Below are 22,097 nucleotides of genomic sequence, written 5' to 3'. Positions count from 1 at the left end.
ACATTTTCCTGGTCAATTTAAAATGAAATTGGTTAATTCGCGAACTAGCAGGCCGAATTTACAGATTTCAGGCCTTGCCATACATAAAATATGTTTAAGAGAAAACACCACTCATATTAACAAATGAGGAGATACCTTCAAACTTTGCTTTCTATGAAATAGCTTAGCTTAGAAAGTGTGGAAGGAAAACAATGACTACTTATTTCAATTCATTTAACACAGACCTCAAAGTGATGTTCCGATTATCATCGGTATTATCAATGAATTTAAGATGGTCAATTTACTGAAATCAGTGAATAAGAGAAGAATAACGATAACATTGCAATTACTAATCAGTAATCACTAGTTGAATAAAAAATATCCGTATACAATGATAGAATATTATAAATAAATGAATATCAAAATACTTTTATATGTTAAAACCAGCACAAATAGTCCAAATTCAAAACAGAAGAATCAATGTCATTTCAACGTGTATTCTTAGCGTTTTTCACCCTGATTTTCTGCATTAATGATATTTTTATAGCAAAAAATTATATAGGGTGTACAAAAGTTTTAGTCATAAATTTCTGTTTTCAAGTTTTTCGTATCTGGCCATAAAATATTCAATGAAATCTGTCGAACAATAGTCACGTTTCCCTTCGAAATCAAGGAAGCCGAAAAGTAAATATTTTTTTTTATAATCGTAACAGTATAAAAGAAAGAAATGTAATAAGCAAAAAAATATATATATATCCTTTTTTCTGCAGTCAGCATTTCTATTCGATCAAATAGTAAATGAATGCCTATAGAAGACAGCATAAGTCATCCCCCTTTCTACCTTGAGAGGCTTGGTGAAACGCAACCAGAATGGCATAGCAGCCTTAGCCATAAAATAAACTGACGTTAATTGTTGATTTGATGCCAGAATCACTCCGTAGCGATCAGGTTCTGCCACGGCTGCTGCCTGATGCTTGAAGGATTCCTCTTGGTTGGAAGAAGATGGATTGCTTTCGCATGGCACCCTGTTATTTTGCAGCGCCTCTGGCTATTGACAAGTTGGGCATTCGTAAGCCAAAGCAGACTGATCCGACACTACCACTAATCAGATTGGCAAGCTTCTTCACCAAACACATTTTTCCTTCTTAATCTATCAGAATTGGTCAAATCACTCGTGTTTTTTGACTAAAAACTCATTACGTTCGTTCCACGTTTGTCATCCTTTCAAATAAAATAAATCAGTTTCTGGCTGGAAATGTAACAGAAGCGAACATGTTAGAGAAATGTCAAGTGGAATAATCATATTATTTTGATTCAGTCCAAATAAAGGCTTCCTCTATTTGATTTTTCCCATTATTTTGATTGATATTATTTTTTACATGACTCATTTTTTTTTCAATTTTGTCTTCAGCAGCGAAATTGTTTAGTTATAATACTCATTTATGATAATTTAAATCTCAACACACTTGAAAACTTTTTATATGTAGACGTTTGGAAGCTTTTAAACTTTTCGAATGTTTATATGCGCCGCAAAATCTGTTTTACAGGCATTACCTATTGTACTACCGTACTAGTACTTGAACATTTCATGTTCAATTTTGTTTCTCACATATTGTCTTCAGTTTACATCTGATCATGGGTTACATTTTAAGTACTGTACAAAGTAAGGAGACTGTCCTCTTTCGGGTTACTTTTTTTCAAAAAAGTAATTTTGGATAAAACGATGTTCAGAGGTGCCCCGAGTTCGATACCCGATTCATCCTTGCCAGAAACTTTCCTGACACAGAGGTACAATGGAAACAGCGACAATATGGCCACAAAAAATGATTCCTACCGCAGGGAGTCCCATACCGAGGGGTTAGCACGCCAGCTCCTCGGTGAGTATAAAAAAAAAAAACGTGTGAGATGCTACCGTTCGAAATCTATATTAAATTGTTGGTTCTGGTCTAATTAGCCGTCGTTTGCAGAAAATAATCGTGGTAACCGTGTTGCTTATCTTCCGGTCCTATTTATGCCAGTTAATAGAGTATCTAATGTGTTCATATTCGTTTCTAATTCCCATTATTGCTCTAATTATTCGTATTTTTCCATTATTATTCCTAATATTTCAGTTTTTCCCCTATTATTCCTAATTTTTATATTTTACTCTCATTATTCCTATTTTTCCATTATTATTCCTATGATACTTCAAAAATTATATTTATTTTTTCAATTTTTCTCTATGTTCTTTTACTCATGTTTCAAGATATATACTTCAATACTTCTCAATGCTTCGTGTAACTGATGGCTACAAACAAACAATATTTAATTTTTCCACTTAATGGAGATCGGGAATTTTTTTTTAATTTCAGTGAAAGTCCGTTATAACGAGAATGTCGCTATACAAGTTATTTGCAAGTGGTTTTCAAATAGGAAATGTTAAAGATACAAAAATACTCAGTTATAGCAAGTTGAAAATTATGAACATTCCTTATAACGTCAAAAGAATTGTCAAAAAAATTCACTTCAAGAATTGAATATACAGAGTGATTACTTAATTCCCCTTGCCGCATTATACTGGCGAACCGTTGATCTTAGAGATATACTTCTAATTAGAAAAATTATCCAAATACAAATACAAATACAACGCCGCAACAGACAGAATGCCCAACGAGGTGGCTGAGAAAAAGATGCCCATAAAAACGTGTAAACAAATAACGTGTAAAACTCAAATACGTCATTCATGTTGCAAGGAGTTGTATAGTTATAAAAAAAAAAAAAAGACTCAATTTCTTCAATTCCTACATATAATTTGGATAATTTTTTTTAATTGGAAGTATGCCTCTAGGATCAACGGTTCTCCAATAAAATGTGGCAAGGGGAATTAAGTAATGACTCTGTATAATGACTCTTATTATGGCGCATACTCCTCGTAAAAATTGTTCTGAAGTTCTAACAAAAACTGAACACAGAGAAATCAACTTGTTTTAACCCCTTTTTCCCTATTTTGATACGTGATAATTTCATGTCGGTCTCTTCTAGTGAGTAATAGACCTCGGGATCAAAAGTTGCAATTTAATGTCGTTTTCGAATGGCTGAAAAAATCATGCTAAAAGAAAAAGTTATTACCGATTACTTAACCGAAAAACTTAACTGATTAGTGTGAAAATGTTGGCGAGTCCATACAACTATGGAAGTAACAAGTGATATTGAGAATTTTAATTGTTTGGTTGGTAGGCTAGATTACTTTGATAATAGGAATTTCTATGTTAAAATGCCTCGAAGAACGAAGAATCAACAGATGGGAAAAATCCATTTCATGACTAGAATTTTGTTCATTCGTTAATATAAGAACGAAACGATATAAATGCAGATAAAGTAAAAATTTTGTACAATTTTCTAACCTGAGAGATCAAAAAATTGAAATTCGCTTATAACGAGAAGTCCGTTATAACGACAATCTGCTTCGTCATCGTAAACTCTATAACGGGGTTTTACTGTACTTTATTGTGTGTGTTCATAAAAACTAATCGTAAATTTTACATTTAAAATACAGTAGAGAGAGAGAACCTCTCGATAATGGACATCCATGGGACCAAAAATTTTGTCCGCTAATGGGGAGGTACGATAAACAGCGAAACCCCGTTTACAGGACTTTCACATTTATACGACGTTTGTCTCCGGTCGCAATTGGTTCCTATATGTTTTAATGTTAAAGTATATATACTACTGTGTAAAAGTAATACACCGGTGGTTATGCATAATCACCAATCGTCTCGATAAAGAAAGTTTGATTAAAATGCACTACATTTGTCATTTTTACCGGGGATCATGCATAATTCTAAATTAAAGTTGGAAAGTGATAAATATAGAAAAATGTATAACCTTTTCTTTCCTTCATTAAACCAATTAATTATTTTTACCTGTGCATATTTTTCAATAAAAATTAAATCAAAACAAGTGTGAAGAATATAAAAAACTTCATTACAACATTATTAGTCTTATAATAAGACAACCATAATATTCTTTATGGGCATTGTATCATGTGAATATATTGTTTATAATTTTTGTGATTGTGTTTTTAATTGGGTTCCTGTATTTTTGAAATATATGACATCCATATTTGTTATGGGCATCTTTTTCTCAGCCACCTCGTTGGGCATTTTGCCTGTTGTGGCGTTGTATTTGTATTTGTATAATGCTGCCTGCCCTCACACGTATCAACAAACGAAACCAATATTACCATTCGAATTTACCATCCTGGACCACAGTTATGTTGAGTTATTAAGTTATTAATTGACGATTTATCATTTTTGCTAACATGAGCTTGGAATTGAATATAAGCTAAGTTAATATGTGATAAATTCCCTGTTTATGACCAAAAATTAATAAATTAGAGTTTGGAAAAAAATTAGTTTGTCATATTTTACTGTCGAAAGTGTCTGCTAACGGGGAGTCAAATACATTAAAGCCCCATTTCACAGGAACGGGAATCAGAAAAGTGTCTGTTAATGGGAGGTTTCCATTAACGAAGAGTGACCGTTAGGGGAAGGTTCCATTGCATCATAAATAAAGATGATACGTTATTATTGTGAAAACGTCGGTAAATATGGGAAATTTTAAATTATGAAACAAACATCTATGCATTGAAAGGGTAAAAAAAATTGAACACGCAAAATAGACTTATATAAAAATGATATCTCAATCATAGAATATATATTCGAATATGTCATCTGTGAATCATGTAAAATTTTGTGATTAAATTACTCTCAACGGCTCTTTTATTTATGTAGAATTTCGAACACGCTTTTCTTCTTAATTAGCAACAGGATTCTTATAGGAGAGTGATAAGGCTTTCTCTGAGGATAGAAATTACTTTTGCCTCTCGCGTACCAATTTCCATCCATGAGTGTGATGAGACTAGAAAAGACGAGAGGGGAAAAAGCAATTGCCGTACAAGGTTTGGACTACATCACGATGGAACCCAAGTTCTGCTTTTGGCATTTATGCCCTGCCAGTCTCGCTCGAAACGTAGGCATGATCTTAACGTATGTTTCTGCCATATCACATCTTAATGAGACAGGCCAGCGGTCAGGGAAGGGGAGATCCTTTTTTTTGTACCATATACCCTTCTCACCCGATGGCCACTACTACACAGTATTACATACCGAGTTCTGCTCCATTCTCTTGTACGTTTTGGTTGATTTTTGTTTTGTTTTTGTCTTTTATATTACTTATTTATTTATTTTTCAAGCGTTCCTGCGTAGCCCGACTGAAATAATTGTTTGAGTAACTGAGAGATAGCGCATCCCAACTTTTTTGCTTAGTTTCTTTCTCTCTCTGATTAAAGCATTAGCGGATTGATGCGACCCACATCTGCAACCTCTCAAGGTGCTACTGCAACTTCACCTTTTCCCATTTTTACTATTTTTTCCCCAACTCTTGCCCTCTTGTGTGGTAGATGTTCTGACTTGTGCCTGACTGATTATAATTACGTTTTAGTGTCCACATCTCCGGCAAGAACTAAAAAAATGGACAGGGAAATATACCAAAAGGAGTGAAAGGTGGAGAGGAACACTCGGGGGCAACTATATAACGGTTGTTGTTCCTTTGCAAATGATAGAAGTTCTGTGTAACATTTTCTCCAACCCCGGTCATAAAATGTCATTCAATTTTTCCTAGATTCACAGTGAAGTACGTACTGGGAAGCCTTCTCCAAAGAGTGAAGCTCTTTTTTTTTTCTTTGTATATGTATTCACTTTTATCCTTTCATTTTTTTTACCAGCCAGGAGAAAAATCACTCTTTCAAAGCTTTTTCTTCGTTAAATCTCACAGAAACTTGGAGGAAATAAAATGTTCCACGAGTTGATAGTTATTTTTACAGAAAAGAAAGTAATAAGAACAAGAAGTTTTTCTTTTTCATTTTAAATAGCCTCATCAAGTCATGCATTTGTTGAATCTTGTTCAGTTCTTTCTTTTACAAATCAAATTTTCGTTCCATAATGCTTGGGGATGGAACTTGTACAGTATTTATTCAAATGGCCCTATATATATATATGCATACATCACTGTTCTTGAACGGTATAGAGGTGGCCTAGAGGAGGACTATATCTTGCGGACTAGAGATGGTCCGCAAGCATACTTGGTAAAATTCACCCGTTGTAATTGATATAATATCCACATCGGTACAAATAAAAAATTATACTTTCATACTTAGGTTCACCATACATCATCGAGGGGAATGTGGGAAACCATGATCCTAAATACATTATATATCACTAAATTTATTGCTTTAAAATGCAATTTACTAATTACTATTGAAATTGCTGAAGGTTGGGGAAATAAAGGGCTGCTACAAATCACAGTAAACAAAACTATTTCACGAAAAAAAATATTCAAATGATCTCGGATAACCATATTTCATTGAGAAAAATAAAATTCGGTAAACTAAGATCTTAAGTGATAATCCGTAAAATACGGGACATCGCCAATTGTCATCCAAATTCCGTTTCAAATTTAATAGCAATTACTAATCAGTATTACTAATCGTAATTAAAATTCCAAAAAAAAGGGCAAAACGTCAAACCTGACAAATATACAAATACAAATACAACGCCACAACAGACAAAATGCCCAACGAGGTGGCTGAGGAAAAAGATGCCCATAACAAATATGGATGTCATATATATATTTCAAAAATACAGCAACCCAATTAAAATACAGTTACAAACAATATATATACATGATGAAATATTATACAATGTCCATAAAGAATACTTATGGTTGTTTTATTCTGTAAGCATGGATAGTTTCCCGATTCACCCCAACATGTTTATCCTTTTTTTTAAACATGTCAAAAATTGATAAATGCAAATAGTTGGATTCGAACCCAGGTCTCTCCAGCCTGATAAGCTACTATCTACACCATATGCGTCATGAATATTTATAATTTTAGCCATAATTATCATAATTAATTTATATTATGAAAATGCTGTGTATTCACGACTTAGATAAAATATTACAAATTTCAATTAATGTCGTTGAAAAAACTGGAAAAATGTATAAAAAACGGAACAACGAAAATTGCAGGAATGTCCCATAATATGAGCCACAAGTGGTGCGCCATGTAGTTTCAGACATTTTACTGATCCTTGTTTCCAGAAAGGTTGAGAAACACTGAAATAGAGCATTATATGCGTCCGACCCCATGACACCATGGCTCTAATCTTCAACAAGGCACTGTGAAAGCTTGTGTTGGTTCTATAATGACGTGGACAGTGTTTATATGACATGGTACGGTTCATTAGGCCTAATTAGGTCTAAGTTTTCATTAGCTTTAATTAGTTCATTACACTACACTCTCAACTGTTTAGTAACCATTTGCAGTCTTTCATGGACCCTAGAAACGATAGGATTTCGCAGGATGGGAATGTACCGGACTATGATAGTTCATGATTGGCCTGGGGAACATTCTGGACGATTCGAACGGATAACGAGCTTAGTGGAACATATTTCGATTATGTGATCGCAAAATTCATTACTGTACCCTACTATTATTAGAGGCTATTGAAACTGCATTGCTTAGCGTCTCTTCAGGGTACGTCCTTCTATTGGTTGAATCCACGTGAATCAGTTTCAAAATTACCACTTCAGTTAAAGAGATCCCACATGGTATTAACCCTCTCACATGGCATTGACGAGATATATCGCCTTCTCAAAAGCGTTTTATTTTAGTAATAACAAGCCCAGATAATAAAGCTTATTTAACAAAGGAACACATTTTCCTATCTCCCTTATTTTGTACCTTTAAAAAATTGGAAGAAAGCTAATGCAGTGCACGCTGCTTAATGTGATCACATCGGGACTCGAGGTTTCTAATAACAATAACAGATTGACAACTATATCCGAAAAAATCTTGGTTGTAAGCACAATGATGATATATATGTCCTGTTTGGTCGGATATGACGCGTGGAAACGGGCAACCCTAATTTTCTTTCTGACATAACAAGTTTCAAAATTTTATATCGTGCATTTCTTCTTCAGTTTTCTAAAATAGGATTTTTCTCCCTTTTAAGCTAAAATCCTTATTTTATTCTGAAATTTTGAGGATTTAGAATGGAACTGTCTGGTTTTTGTTCCAAATTATGATATTTTTCATATATATGGTGCATTCTATAGATTCCCTTGTGGAAGTCGGCCAAGTAACTGTAAATTTCGCCATTCGAAAGAGACTGAACAAGAACTGAAAAAAGGGACTTTTTTTACCTTACACATGCTTTTACTGTAGGAAAGAAATTGTGAAACCTCTACTCGTACGTGGATCATAGCGATTATTACGACCCAATCAGGACGTTGCGAACTGTGTATAGAAATTTTTGTCCATAAGGGAACTTTCTGACCTCCTGCGTAGTCTTCTAGATTGATAACGATAACTCATAAGGAAAAAATGAATCTAGTTCAACCTGAACTTCAAAATATCCAATAGAAAAACTTTCAAAGAAAAATAAATTGAAAACACATTAGCATTCTGAAACTATGACTGAATTTTTCTCATGTTATGATATTGGTCCGTTCCCTACTTTGCGAAAATAACAACAATACCCGAATGATAACATTATCCGTTATTTTAATAAGTTTCGTCTACTGTATCATAAAAAAAAGTATGGCATTCTACAGGGAATTCAGGGATTTCTGTTATGCCGGTGAAAGGGTTAAAAAGCTAACCCATGGCCTTTGGTGCTTATACAAAATTCAGCAAAATGAATAAAATTATTTATTATATATCATTATCAGGCAAAGAAATCCAATTTCTCAAAATAGATTATTCAACATCACAATTAATGAAAGTTATTTTTATTTTTCTTAAAATAAAATCAATAAAAGAAACATTCTCAAAATGTAATTTAAAAGTTGAAATGACATCAGAACGCTTTTAACGAGTTCATAAATTTCTTGTTTCCTACCAATACACGTTTCCGTATAAATGCTAGTAATCTAAAAAAATAAAATAAAATTTAGAAAAGAGGGCCTTTCATTCACAGAAAGCAAAGGAACTTTATTTATAAATCCATCAACAGCGGTGAAAAGAATGCAAAAAAAAATAAATATAAAAAATTTCTAGAATATATTTTCACTTTGCACGAGTTTAACAAAAGGAAATAAATACAATCAAGAAATAGCGTAATGGTAAATTTCGACTTTTTATTCACTCATAGAACAACAAATGATTTCGGTTTAACCACAGATAAGAAGCAGAATAGATTTATGCACATTTGTATAACAATAATCCTTCTCTCATTTTTAATTTTATTTCCTAGGGAGTAAATAATCAAAATATACTCATCAATTTTATTTCCTTATTAAAATTTTCTATTCACATTTCATTCTTTTACCTTCAAGAACGTATTATTCGTGTTTTTACGTCACAACAAAACCTTCGCCTTTTTTTTATTTTTATATTATTATTATTATTATTATTTTATTTTATATTTTTTAATTGAACGGAACACATGTTACACAGCGGAGTAATTACCACCGCTTGACGTTAAAAGAAACACCACCCATTGTGTTCTCTCGACGAATAAATGCTCTTTTTCTACAATACGGTACCTTGAAGAAAAAAAAAATGGATGGTGCGAAAAAAAAATAAAATACTTTTAAACTTCGCTTTTTTTGGGATTTTTTCCCGAAAAGAAAAAAATTGAAAAGAATTCTATAGAAAAAAAGTGCAAAATTTTCCAAAAAAAAAAAAAATCTCTCTTTATTTTAACTGAGTTCTCATATCATACAGGTTGGGAGGAAAAAGGTAAATGAGGTGAGATGAGAAAAAACGATCGCCAAAAACATTAAACTGTTATAAAATGTTATTAAAATAGATAATTTTTTTTTTTAAAGAGATTTCACGTATATGATATTTTTGACTGTGATTTGTTTGTTTTTTTTTTTTTTGTTGAGATTTTTAGTGCGCTGTTGGATTTGAGATTGAATAAATACTGTGTAGTATTATTCTGATTAACTGTTAAACACGTACGGAAGTCGATGAATAATATACTAATCAATTACAAAAATTACTGAATGACTGAGATACTGAATTGAAAAATTGTTTGTCTTTCAACGTGATCGATAAGTCCCATACCTTTCGACGTGGACAAAAAACTATACTCTAGTACGAACATCATTAAAAATATTATTCAATCAGTCATTTACAGTAAACCTCCCTACAATGATAATTCCCTCTACAACGATACTCGATACAACGATAATTCCCTCTACAACGATACTCGATACAACGATAATTCCCTCTACAACGATACTCGATACAACGATAATTCCCTCTACAACGATACTCGATACAACGATAATTCCCTCTACAACCATACTTTTTCAAATCTCATTTGAAATTGCTTATAGTCTAATGTTGAACTCCTCTCGGTACAACGATGCTTTTTACTACGAAAAATCTCTTTATAACGATATTTTTAAGCGATTTTGAAACTGCTGCAATGATGTTTTTTTTAATTATGTGATCATCACGTATATTCCCAAGAGATCTTTACGATCTGTCCAGGGAATTTGTTAGTGTTAGTAAACATTTTTTAAATCTCGTTATAAATAACTTCATTAATTTTCGGACTCTTCATATGCTTTTTTCTTCCGATGGCGTGTAATAAACTGGATATTTTGCTACACTTAATCACCAAAAGTGTGTTGAAGAAGTTGGTACTGCCAATTTTGTGTGAAACACAAAAGTGCAACGCAGTAAACCGTTTTACAGGGGCAGTGCCTAACTGAATTTTACTAATCAAATAATCAATTACAATTTTTAGCTACCAATAAATTCTTGAAAGTACATTTTCTAATCGTACTTACAACGCCGATTTAGGAAAGATGTACACAACATCATAAATTTGGTGGGACTCAATGGTAATATTGCCTCTCGATATAACGATAATCCCTCTACAACGATATTTTTTCTTAGTCCACGGAGTATCATTTTACCGAGGTTTCAGTGTATTTCAAATTTTGTCGAATATGCTATATATGTCAACACAAATATCCACATATCTTCAAATCTATTTTGGGAAATTTCAAAAATTGAAAAAAAAGGTGTTAACATCTTGTGCGCAGGACGAAATAGCGTGAAATCAATTAAATTGAATAAAAACTTATTCAAAATGAATAAAAACTGTTCAGTCTATCAGATGAGGTAAAATATAGAAATTTCATTGACTTAATCAAATTTTAAATTAAATTTTAAAAAAACTAAAAATGAATGGATATCAAATATTTTACCTGATTTGATGAACTTGACAGTTTTCTATATTTTGAATGAATTTTTGTTCCATTAAATTGATGTCGTGCTACTTTATCATCCCTGCAATCTGTGAATATCACTTTTTTTAATGTTTGATAATTTGCGCATTGCAGATAAATAGAACATTATGTTGACAAAGCATAGCAAAATAATCGGAAATATATGTGTACCAAATTTAAAATAAATTATTGGTTAAATAACATTTTTAATCATATTATTTTTAATCCCATTAGTATATGCGTATTTCTACTAGAGCATAGTTTACACAAAGCTTTTTGTCCGCGTTAAAAAGTATGAGACTCCTTAACATACGTGGGAAATAAGTTTTTTCATAGCAATACGTGGCTTATTTATTGGTTTTATCTCGTAAATAACCGATAAAACTTGTTTAAAAATTTCCGCACACACATATAATTACAGTATCTAAATTATATTCTCAAATTTCGCCCATCTCTCGGAAAAAAACTTGACAACTCTGTTAGAAAATGTTATGATTCGTACTCTCTTAGCAGATTTTTTAATTATTTACAAAATATGACTCTGAGCTTGAATTTTAATCGGTAAAAATAAAATAATTTAAATAAATACTTTAAAATCATTAGTACATGCGTATGTGTGTATCGAAATACAAATTTGATATCGCAGAAATCTTCATAAAAAAATGCCTATCTTTTGAAACTTAATCTTATAATGAACTTAATGCACTTTTTATATATGTACATTATAAAAGAAAAGTTAATTTTTGCATTCTCGCTCAGAAAAATTCCTTTCATCAAATCTTAAAAAATTGGATTTCTTTCTGAATAAAATTCGTATTAACTTAAATATTTGAAATGCGTTGAGTTCACGTTAAAATGATTTTCCTCAGAATCCTCGCGTATTTTTACTTTTTTTAATGATATATTTCAAAGTTTTTTCCCTTTTTTTTCAAAAATTTATTCATTAACAAAATGCTTCTGTTATTTTTTCTAAAATTTTCCGTTTGTTACTTCGGTAAAAGAATTTTTTGCGTCCATAAGCTTCAAATATATTCATTGCAATCTCGTAGTTAAGTAATTGAATACTGTACTACTCACAATTAATCGGAAAAGATATTTAAAAATAATTATGTTCGGATTCCGGATTTTCCATTCTGTTACTATATGCCTACTTGACTATACTATATACTAAATTCCCTTTGCCGCGCATTACTAGCGAACCATTTAGCCTAGTGGCGTAATTCCAATTAGTAAAGTGCCCAAATAACGAGTAAACGTCAAATATTTCATTCATATTTCAAGGGGTTATACAGTTATTAAAATAAAAAAGATAACTTTCAATTTAGTCACTCTGTCCTAAAAATTCCAATTAAAAAGCTGTTGCCCTGTCTCTCCTAAGGCCAAAAATATTCAAGGTTGAGTGCAATATTCGCTGAGGTATTTGAATTCAAAAAACAGTGAAAAGTTTTGAAAAAAACAGCATAAATGAGGAAAAGAAGCGTTGTCCGTTAGTTTATTCCGTTTTCTCTCATCTTTCCCCAATTTTTGAATTCAAAAATATATCAGAGAATATTACACTTAAAAAGGTGGAACTTTTGGTTGGTTTCAAGAGAGACAGGGCAACGACTTTTTAAATGCGTTTTTTAGGACAGGGTGTCCGTATAAAAAGTTATTTTGTTTTATTTTAAAAACTATACAACCCCTTGCAATATGAGACTTGTCTAAGGTCACGTTATTTCGATGCTTTTTCTAACTCGAAGTATGCCTATAAATTGCAGCAAGGGGGAAATAGCTATTCACGCTGTGTCATGGTTCCCATTGCGATATATTTTGGAAACAAAAATTTTGTGATAATTTCTGAACATTAAATATGCTCTCATATTTGGTGCAAACATGATGATAATGTAGAAGAGGATAATGATATTGTAGAAAGGGAATAGCGTTTCCCAAATTTTTCTATATCAAGGGATAACGGAATTAAAAATGACGCTTCCGGGATTCCGTTTTTTTAAGTAATTGCTATAAAATATTCACGCGCACGAGTGTACATTAACTATAATTACATAATAAATAGGTTTAATACCATAACTATTAAGTATAATAATAAACAAGTCTATTAATATACATTAGTTAATAGAAAAACTTGTGTTTCTAACAGAATCATCCAACTACCGCAAGTGTGGGGAAGGGGGGGGGACATCATTGTATGGAATAGTACCTTTAAGTCTAAAAATTGGGTTGGCCGTATATTTACTTATTAGTTATTATTCTGAAACTAATCTTATTGAATTTGTAGATAGAACGTTATATATATATATATACACATCACAAAATAGATTATAGAAAAAAATTTAAATAAAATATACATAAAATATAAACTACAACACACACACACACGATAGCAGCGCGCGATCCTGGGAAAAAAATCACTGGCGTAGCTCGGTTCAAACATCGTAGTTGAATAATGATACTAATCACTGTAATGCCGAAAATGCTGAATCAAACTGATTGCAATAAGTCGTGACCTAGATGCACCCTTAGATGCAAGCGAAAAGGCACCTCCTCGGGCCTCGCAGTTTCAAAAGGGCCTCACAAACTTAATGTAAAAAAAATCAAACCTCCTTTTCCTACTACGTACATGTTGGTGTCAAAAAGATGATATTGCTTTGTTATCGCTCTCAACGCTCACGAAATTATGACTTGCATCAATAAAAAGGTACGTCTACAGTACGCCTACTAATCGAAAAAGGGGAATCGTAGTGAGCTTTCTATCAATACATTAAAAATGAATATTTACGTCTAGAAGCAGAAAAATTGATGCCCATAAGCAAGCTTATGATAGAAGACGGAGACAGTGTAGGAGAAAATCACATCAAGTGCGCAGTTGATGAGAAGGGTTATAATACCACAACATGAACAAAAATACCGTATTTAACGTGCATAAGAAGCCGTCGTGTATAAGGAACCCCCCTGATTTTTTGGGTTTAAAAAGGCCCTATTGCTTGAAATTTGGGAAAAACATTTTCATTCAAGATGTTTTTTATTTCAGGATATAAATAAAAAAACTTTATTCGTCATAAATCCACTAAATTCCTCATCACTATCATCCAATGCATCATAATCATCTACATCAACTTCAAGTTCATTATCATCATCAGAGTCACTCTCATCGTAAACTGCAAAGAATTAAGTACAGTAGACTCTCGATAGTCTGGTCATGCGATATTCCGGCCCGTCCAGTAATCCGGCGTTTTTAGGCGGGTTTTCTTCGAGCATAGAAGAGGAAAACATGTCTGTGCGCAGAACTTAATATTATTTATACAAATAAAACACAAAGGTCGCAACACAACAGGCAAATTTGCCATAACAGGTGGCTGAAAAATGATGCTCATAAAAAATATGGATGTTTATTTCCAACATAACTGATATACAGCAACCCAATATAAAAGCAATCACAAAAGAAAGAAAAACTAATAATATTAATAGTATATAATACCCGAGGATGATGTCACTCTTCGCTGTTCATACGAAGGTATTTCAACAACCGGCTGATGCGAAGATGAATTTAGGAAGGAGAGAAAATTCAACTCTGCCCTTCTCTTACGGGGAATCGAGTTTTCTCTCTTTCCTAAATTCATATTCGCATAAGCCAGCTGTTGAAAACCTTCGACTATATAATGCATTGCCTATAAAAGAGATTACGGTTATCTTATCTAAGTACTGATAGCTTCTTGATACATCCCACTCTATGTTCTCCGTACTTCTTTTTAAACGTGTGAGTTGTGTTAATAGAATACTTAATAGAAATTATTTAAATGAGATTTTCCAATTAACTATCAGTAATCTGGCAATAATCCTGCACAGCCTGGTCTAATATGTGCCGGATTAACGCAATTTGTTAATATCTATAATACTATCCATGCATAAGACCCCTTCCCTCCATATTTGGGTAAAAAGGGTATTAAACAACGTTAAAATACGAACCAATTTTTCCAATTGTCATTTTAGGGACCTCATGGAAAAATCTTTCCTAGAGTAGCAGAAATTCGAGATCCACCACTGATTGCTTTATCCAAGCGCGGATCCAGAGAGGGGGGGGGGGGGTGCAATGGCTGCGATAACCCCCTCCCAAGAGCCAAAAAAGGGAATATGCCTGCCTCGGCTTTATCCATAGGTGATGGTGTATGCCTTGACCACATTCCCAGCTGAAGGTGTCTGCCTCTGCTCCATTCACTGCTAAAGATTCCCGCCTCTGCTTCATTTGTAGCTGGAGATATCACCTTGGCATTATTTGCCGCTGATGGTCTCTGTCTCGGCCTCCTTTCGTAGCTGAAAATATCTGCCTTGGCTTTAATTCGCAGCTGAAAACGTCTGCCTCGGCTTCATTCACAGCTGATGATGTCAGCCTCCACTCGATTCAAAACTGAATATGTCTGCCTCAGATCCATTAGAAACTGCAGATATCTGTCTCGGCTTTATTCGTAGTTGATGGTGTCTGGCTCCACCTCGTTCCCCGCTGAAGGTGTCTACCTCCGCTTCATTCGCATCTGAAGATATCGGCCTCTGCACCATTTTCTGCTGAAGATGTCCGCCTCCGCTTCATTTGTTGCTGGAGATATCACCTTGGCTTTATTTGACGCTGATGTGTCTTCTTCGGCTGCAATCGTAGTTGAAAATATCTGCCTAGGATTTAATTCGCAGCTGAAGATGTCCGCTTCGGCTCATGCGTGGATTCAGCGTAAGGAGGCGCGATAGAACAATCACCCCTCCCAAGACTCAAAATGAGGGGTAAATTTATCTGTCCCGTAAAATACGGGCCGATTCAACGAACCTAAACAATAAATCGCCCTTCCCAACACATCACCTTAGATACACGCCTGGCTTTTGCTCAACTTATAGTTTACACCAGACTTGATAGAATTATGAATTAAAGTCCTTTTTGTTTTTATTATCTGACCTATACTCGCCATATGACACAAATGAGATGGTGGAAAAATCGTCTCGGATTGGACCAGCTATATCCCCCGCTGTTGAGACTTCATGGGGAGTTATATGGATAGAAAATGGTAAGAGGGTGTGAGAAATAAAAGACAGGAGGGGGGAAAAATGTGGTGTATGATATTTCTTAACGATGAAAGGTGGGAATGTGTTGGTTGTGAAAGCAGCGAGAAGGGTTGGATTGTGGCCTGCGAAGGTAAAAGGCAAATTTTATGAGTAAGTTCGGTGTACACGCACGCGTCCTTCCGGCGTTCCGCCTCATTATACTGGGAGTACATACTGCGAAAGGAAATTAACACTGTAATGTAAGGTAATAAAGAGATCGGCCGTTCTCTTCACGTTGGGCATGTTGGCGATGATGATACAGGCGTTAAATCATCGCTTGCTCGAAACTAAAAGGTGAGGGGCAACACATGTAGCGGAATGCATCACTCTCACTCACTCTCTCTCTCTCTGGTAAGCCCATTGCCTGTAATGGCTTGAAAAATTTCTCCTGCCGTTCTCGTTGAAATTTTGCGGGATTATTTTTTTCCACGCACTAGATAGTTTTTCATTTTTTTAGCCTTCCCTCCTTATTTTGAAAAAAAAAAAATTAAGTGATCAAAATCTCTTTTTTTTTTAGATGCTTCGTATTTAGTTAACGATTCCCTCACAACCAATGACGGAAAAAACTTTTTTACCGAGTGAAAAACCTCTTGGCTGGAAAATATTTTGCATTTAATATCTACTTGGTTGTTTTCTGGAAGATTGAATGTTGTATCGAAACTGCACTTATGGCAGATGTTACTTGTAGCAGAGATTTAAGTGATGAGATGTAAATATTCCAACGATGGGGCTATCCTACAATATATTCCGCCCTTTAAGGGTGTGCGACAGGTGCGGTCGCACCGGGGCCCGCGTTGTAGGGGGCCCTCGCACTTACGGTAATAATAAATTCTTTCATAAATTCTGATTTTTCATCAATCCGGAATTCTGAATTTCCACAAACTCTGGAGAGAGAGAAATGTACATTTTCATCTAGAAATAAATATTTCTAGAATTCTGCATTTTCATCTAGAAAAAAAATTATCCTGGAATTTTTTGCATTTTTCATCTAGAAAAAAAACTATTCTGGAATTATTTCTTTCATAAATTATGAATTTTCATCCATTCTAGAATTATGAATTTTCATCCATTCTGGAATTATGAATTATTACTGATTCCTTTGAGTTATTTTTTCATTTATTCTGAATTTTCACCAGTTTTGAAATGATTTCTTGCATTTATTCTGAATTTACATTAATTCTGGAATCATTCCAGTCATTTATTCTGAATTTTCACTAGTTTTGGAAAAATTTCTTTTATTGGGTCCTAATTTTAATTGGTTTTAGAATTATTCCTTTTATGAATTTAAAATTTTCTTCATTTCGAAATTTTCATTAATTTTTTTATGTTGAATAATTAATTTTGTCTATATTTTTTGTAGGAGTATTTTTCAGCATTCCGTATATCTTGTAATAAAAATGTATGAATTTTTGAATGCCGAATCACCTCTCCCACAGAATACAGTATATGAAATCGAGGATCGGGTAATTATTTAGACGTCTCTGACCCCAATAATATTTTCACACCACGCCCCGCATCTGGTAAGAGCAGCCCTGTGTATTCGGCAATATATTCAAATTAAGCTTATTTTCTACACGTCAAGTGGAGACTTTCTATATGTATTGAATTTAGTTACCAAATATGTCAAACTGAAGACACCCGAGTATTTTTCTCATTATATAATTTCAGTGACAGTTATTCATTGTTCTTGTTTTCAAAAATCGTATGTTTCCAAAAAATGAAGGAAAAAATAATGACCTGAACAATTTTCTCGTGATAAAACGTGTTATTAAAGAATTACCTTAAAGTAACTTGCCTTCGATACTAAAAAATACGAAATTGCTTCTATTCATACAAGCCCCCCTGTCACTTAATATCAGTACTATCTTAATGCATTTGCCCACCCCAACAAGTTCAGTGAAATCCATGTGCATATTAGGTCCTGTGATATAACAGGATATTGTACTACGATTTCCGAGATTAAGTACATAAATTTGCGGACTGATACGAAACTGACAAGCTGGTAGCCTGGTTACCAGCCCCAGGGATTGCAATCTAAAATTGTTGTAAGGTAGCTTGGGTCGCCTCTGGTACATGAAGTACACGATTCTTCTAACCTGATGGAGAGACTACAATATCACTTTGCCCGGGAGATAACCCTGGTTAAAACAAAAACAATTTGACAGAACTGCAGTTTAAACCTCCATTTTTAGAGTTAAGTTGCATCAGATGTATTTATATGAAGAATTTTCCTGATTTTACTGGCGATTTCTCTATTTTTCGGTGATTTCTCGGAAAATACTTACACTGAAAAATAAAAGTTTTGCACCTCTTTGTGTGTAAAAAATATATCTCATTGTGGAACAATTTTTTTTTTTTGGGTGTATCGTATAGTTTTTAATACTATCTGGACGTATTTTCATTTGTACTCTCCTATGATACTGTCTTAGAATACTACAGATACATAGGCTGTACTGTGGGATATTTTACACCAAAATTTAGTGAAGTTTTTTCAAGTACTGTATTTCTTTAATAATCACAAGAGCGAAAATACACAAAATGAGTATCTACGAATTAGGAAACTTACTCTTCAGGAAAAACTTAAACTAATAAAATATGGACAAATGGATCTCATTTGTTAGATGGCCGAAAGTATGTATTCGTGGGCTGGTTTGAAAAATAACTTTTAGGACCTCTCTACGATATCTGTATTTATGACCTTCACAAGGAGGAGGCTGATAGATATAAAGACGATTATACTGTAAAATGCATTTTGTTTAGCACTTTTGTTTTCGCTTCTGCAAAGCTTTCTTGGAAATTTCTTAGAATATTAGCTCAAGGTATTGATGAAAAGTTTAGCAAACTTTTCTATTGATAACTCTGTTGATAACTCGCCTGTACGCTGACAAAACTATCATTTAAAGAAGTGGCGATTCTCCCGCAGCCTCTAACATGCTTTCGCATAGCACTTCCACGTTCAGTTTTTTTCTTCGAATCATACAGGAACTCAAAACCGCCTCGAAGAACGAATGCCACAAATCCCTCAAGCTCTCTTCAATTCAGTGGACAGCATGCACAGCAGATGCCAAATGTGCATCAGTGTCCGAGGAGGTCACACTTCATACTGAAGAACTGTCTCATATCTGTCCTTATTTCCAGTAGAGAACAAACACTTTCCGCGTAACTCTTTACAATTGCGGTAAGAGCATCTTTTTCTATTTTGCTTATCTTTTTCGCCATGTGGCGATATCTGTTTCATTTTGCATTATAAAGATACTTCAGGATGTCTACTAAAAATATGACGAGTTTCATTCCTCTGAAGGATGTTTATCGTTAGATACAAGCAAAATTAACACTATTTCTTAGTAATTGTCAAGCAGTGTATAATGAGCTTTATAGAATGCTAATTTAATATACTTTCCATCTCGAGAAAAGTTCTTACACTGTCAGTAAAAATGTAGATTATTGTTATACTCTGAACCAAATATTGAGTTCATGATAACACTATATCCTTAATTCAATAAAACTATAGAATCTATTCAGGCTTTTGAAAGGTAATTAAAAATTAAACACACGAGCGTCTTTTTTTTTCCTATTAATTCTAGTGAAAAATATGTACAACCCTTCCAAAACTAGACATTAAAAAGAGAATGACAATTGTCTTGCATTGTGCAGGGTGCATAGCTAAAAGCACGAACCGCAAATTACTGGCGAACCATTGTTCCTAGAGGCGTATTTCCAATTAAAGTATTTGAAAAAAGTATTCAAATAACGTGTGTACCTCAGATAGGTCATTCATATTGCAAGTGGTTGTATAGTTATTAAAATGAAAAAAAACATTAACGTTTTATACATTCTGTGCCCAAGAACCCAATCACAGAGTTTTTGCCCGGTCTCTCTTGATGCCAACAATAAAAAATCCACGTTTCTAAGTGCAATATTTGCTGAGATATTTGAATTCAAAAAACGGAGGAAAGTTGAAAAAAAAACAGGAAAAACTATTTCACCCGCATTTAATGCTGTTTTTCCAAAACTTTCCTCCATTTTTCGAATTCGAATATTTCAGCGAATATTGTATTTAGAAACGTGGAATTTTTTGTTGGCATCAAGAGAGACGGGGCAACAACTTTGTAATTGGGTTTTTGAGCATAGGGTGTTAGCATAAAAGTTTTTTTATTTTATTTTAATAACTGTACAGCCCCCTTGCAATATGAGTGACGTACCTGTGGTCCACACGTTATTTGGATACTTTTTATAATTGGAAGTAAATCTCTAGGATCAACGGTTCGCAAGTAATTTGCAGTTCGAGGAATTAGCTATGCACCCTGTACAGTAAGTAATATCAATAAATGCTGAGCAATTGACTTTTAAAAAAAAAACTAAATAAATTCTCTGTTTAATTACGGAGCAACATCACGTCTAAAAGAAAAGTAATTGATACATTCTATAAGACATCTAGTAAAAGTTTGATCTCGACATATTTGATGGAAGTACAATATCTCTTTTGAATTAAAATGCGACTTACTGTGGTTATTGAATTACTGTACTTGTCTAAGGATTCCAATCCTTGTAAATTCCTTGTATAATCCTCGTAACTGTAGTTCTTGGTTTCTATAGTTATTTTCAATTTTTTTTCAGTTATAGTAAATTAATACTCAAATTATTCAAATGAAAAGTTTTGTGAATCAAAAGACAATATTTTGTTTATCAATAAATAAAATTTAAATTAGTTATCAAATTTTTCTGGCGGATGCTAAATAATTCATTGGTTTAAGAGTGATGATTGCATCATCGTTTTTCATATTAATAGAATCGCGTTGGATGCTGAAGCGTATAGTAAATAGTGCTTTATAGGGAGTTATTGTGTAGAGATCTTTTTGCTCCATAGACCTACACAAAGAAAGCATCAAAAACAACAAAAATTGATTGGGCAAGTCTTTTCATAATTAATTCTATCCTACTTTTGAATTCATTCTCTTTAGGAAAAAAAGTAAATATTTTACAGTACCATTTTTGATACTTTTTCCTCTTCGCCCTCTCATTATGATTTGTAGGCGTGAAATATGATGTAAGACAGTGACAGAACTCTCTCTCTCTCTCTCTCTCTCTCTCTCCCTCTATGGTAACACTGGACTTACTATACTAACCGCAATAAACAGGAGAGAGACCAGCCCGTTTGTAATACTTTTTCGATGTTTTTGTTTGTTTTCGCATCACTTTTTAAACTTTGGCGTTTGCGCGAAACAGTCCCAGCCCTGACATCAAGGTGGTCCCAAAAATTTGGACCCGCCTTTCAAGGAGGTGTGGTAGGCGAGTCTCAAGAGATAACTTATTGACGAACGAATTACGAGAATATTGCTCCACGTCAGAAAAATCAATATCCTGCTTATCAGAGGTGAAAAGTTTTAACCCGGACTTCACCAAAGAGCGAAAAGGAAATGAATGCCTGCCTGACTTAATGTCAAGCAACAACGTGACTCTCTTTTTGATTTTGTTTCACACAGATGGCCTCTTTCACCTCAAAAATGACGATTTTTACCAAGTTATATTCGTTATGATTGCAGAAATTTCAATTTTGATATATTTCTATTCAAATTAATGATGCTCATCAACTTTAATGATAAAATACTGCACTAGCTTCAAGATTTTTAACTAAAGGATCGGTAAAAGTCTCAACTTCTCCATCAACAGTAATCTGCGTATGGAATAAATTTCTAGCTTTCGATACCTATAACCTGTCTACTACTGCCCGCTTAGAGGTTCTA

General features: G+C 33.6%; 1 long non-coding RNA gene across 1 annotated transcript in view; it reads right to left on the bottom strand.

The window, feature by feature from the left end:
* Window positions 1-22,097, bottom strand: part of LOC149079992 (uncharacterized) — a 142,212-nt gene that overhangs the window by 81,997 nt on the left and 38,118 nt on the right. The window contains exon 2 of the long non-coding RNA XR_016193520.1: window positions 11,251-11,339. This is a non-coding gene — a long non-coding RNA (uncharacterized LOC149079992). The remainder of the gene's footprint in view (window positions 1-11,250; window positions 11,340-22,097) is intronic.

Source organism: Pholcus phalangioides, unplaced genomic scaffold, assembly GCF_987345545.1.
Source record: "Pholcus phalangioides strain wild (caught in Gottingen) unplaced genomic scaffold, Ppha-v1.0 ptg000011l_1, whole genome shotgun sequence".
Taxonomy (NCBI): Eukaryota; Metazoa; Arthropoda; class Arachnida; order Araneae; family Pholcidae; genus Pholcus; species Pholcus phalangioides.
Note: the sequence above shows the minus strand (reverse complement) of the source record. Positions and strands in the feature narration are given on the sequence as shown.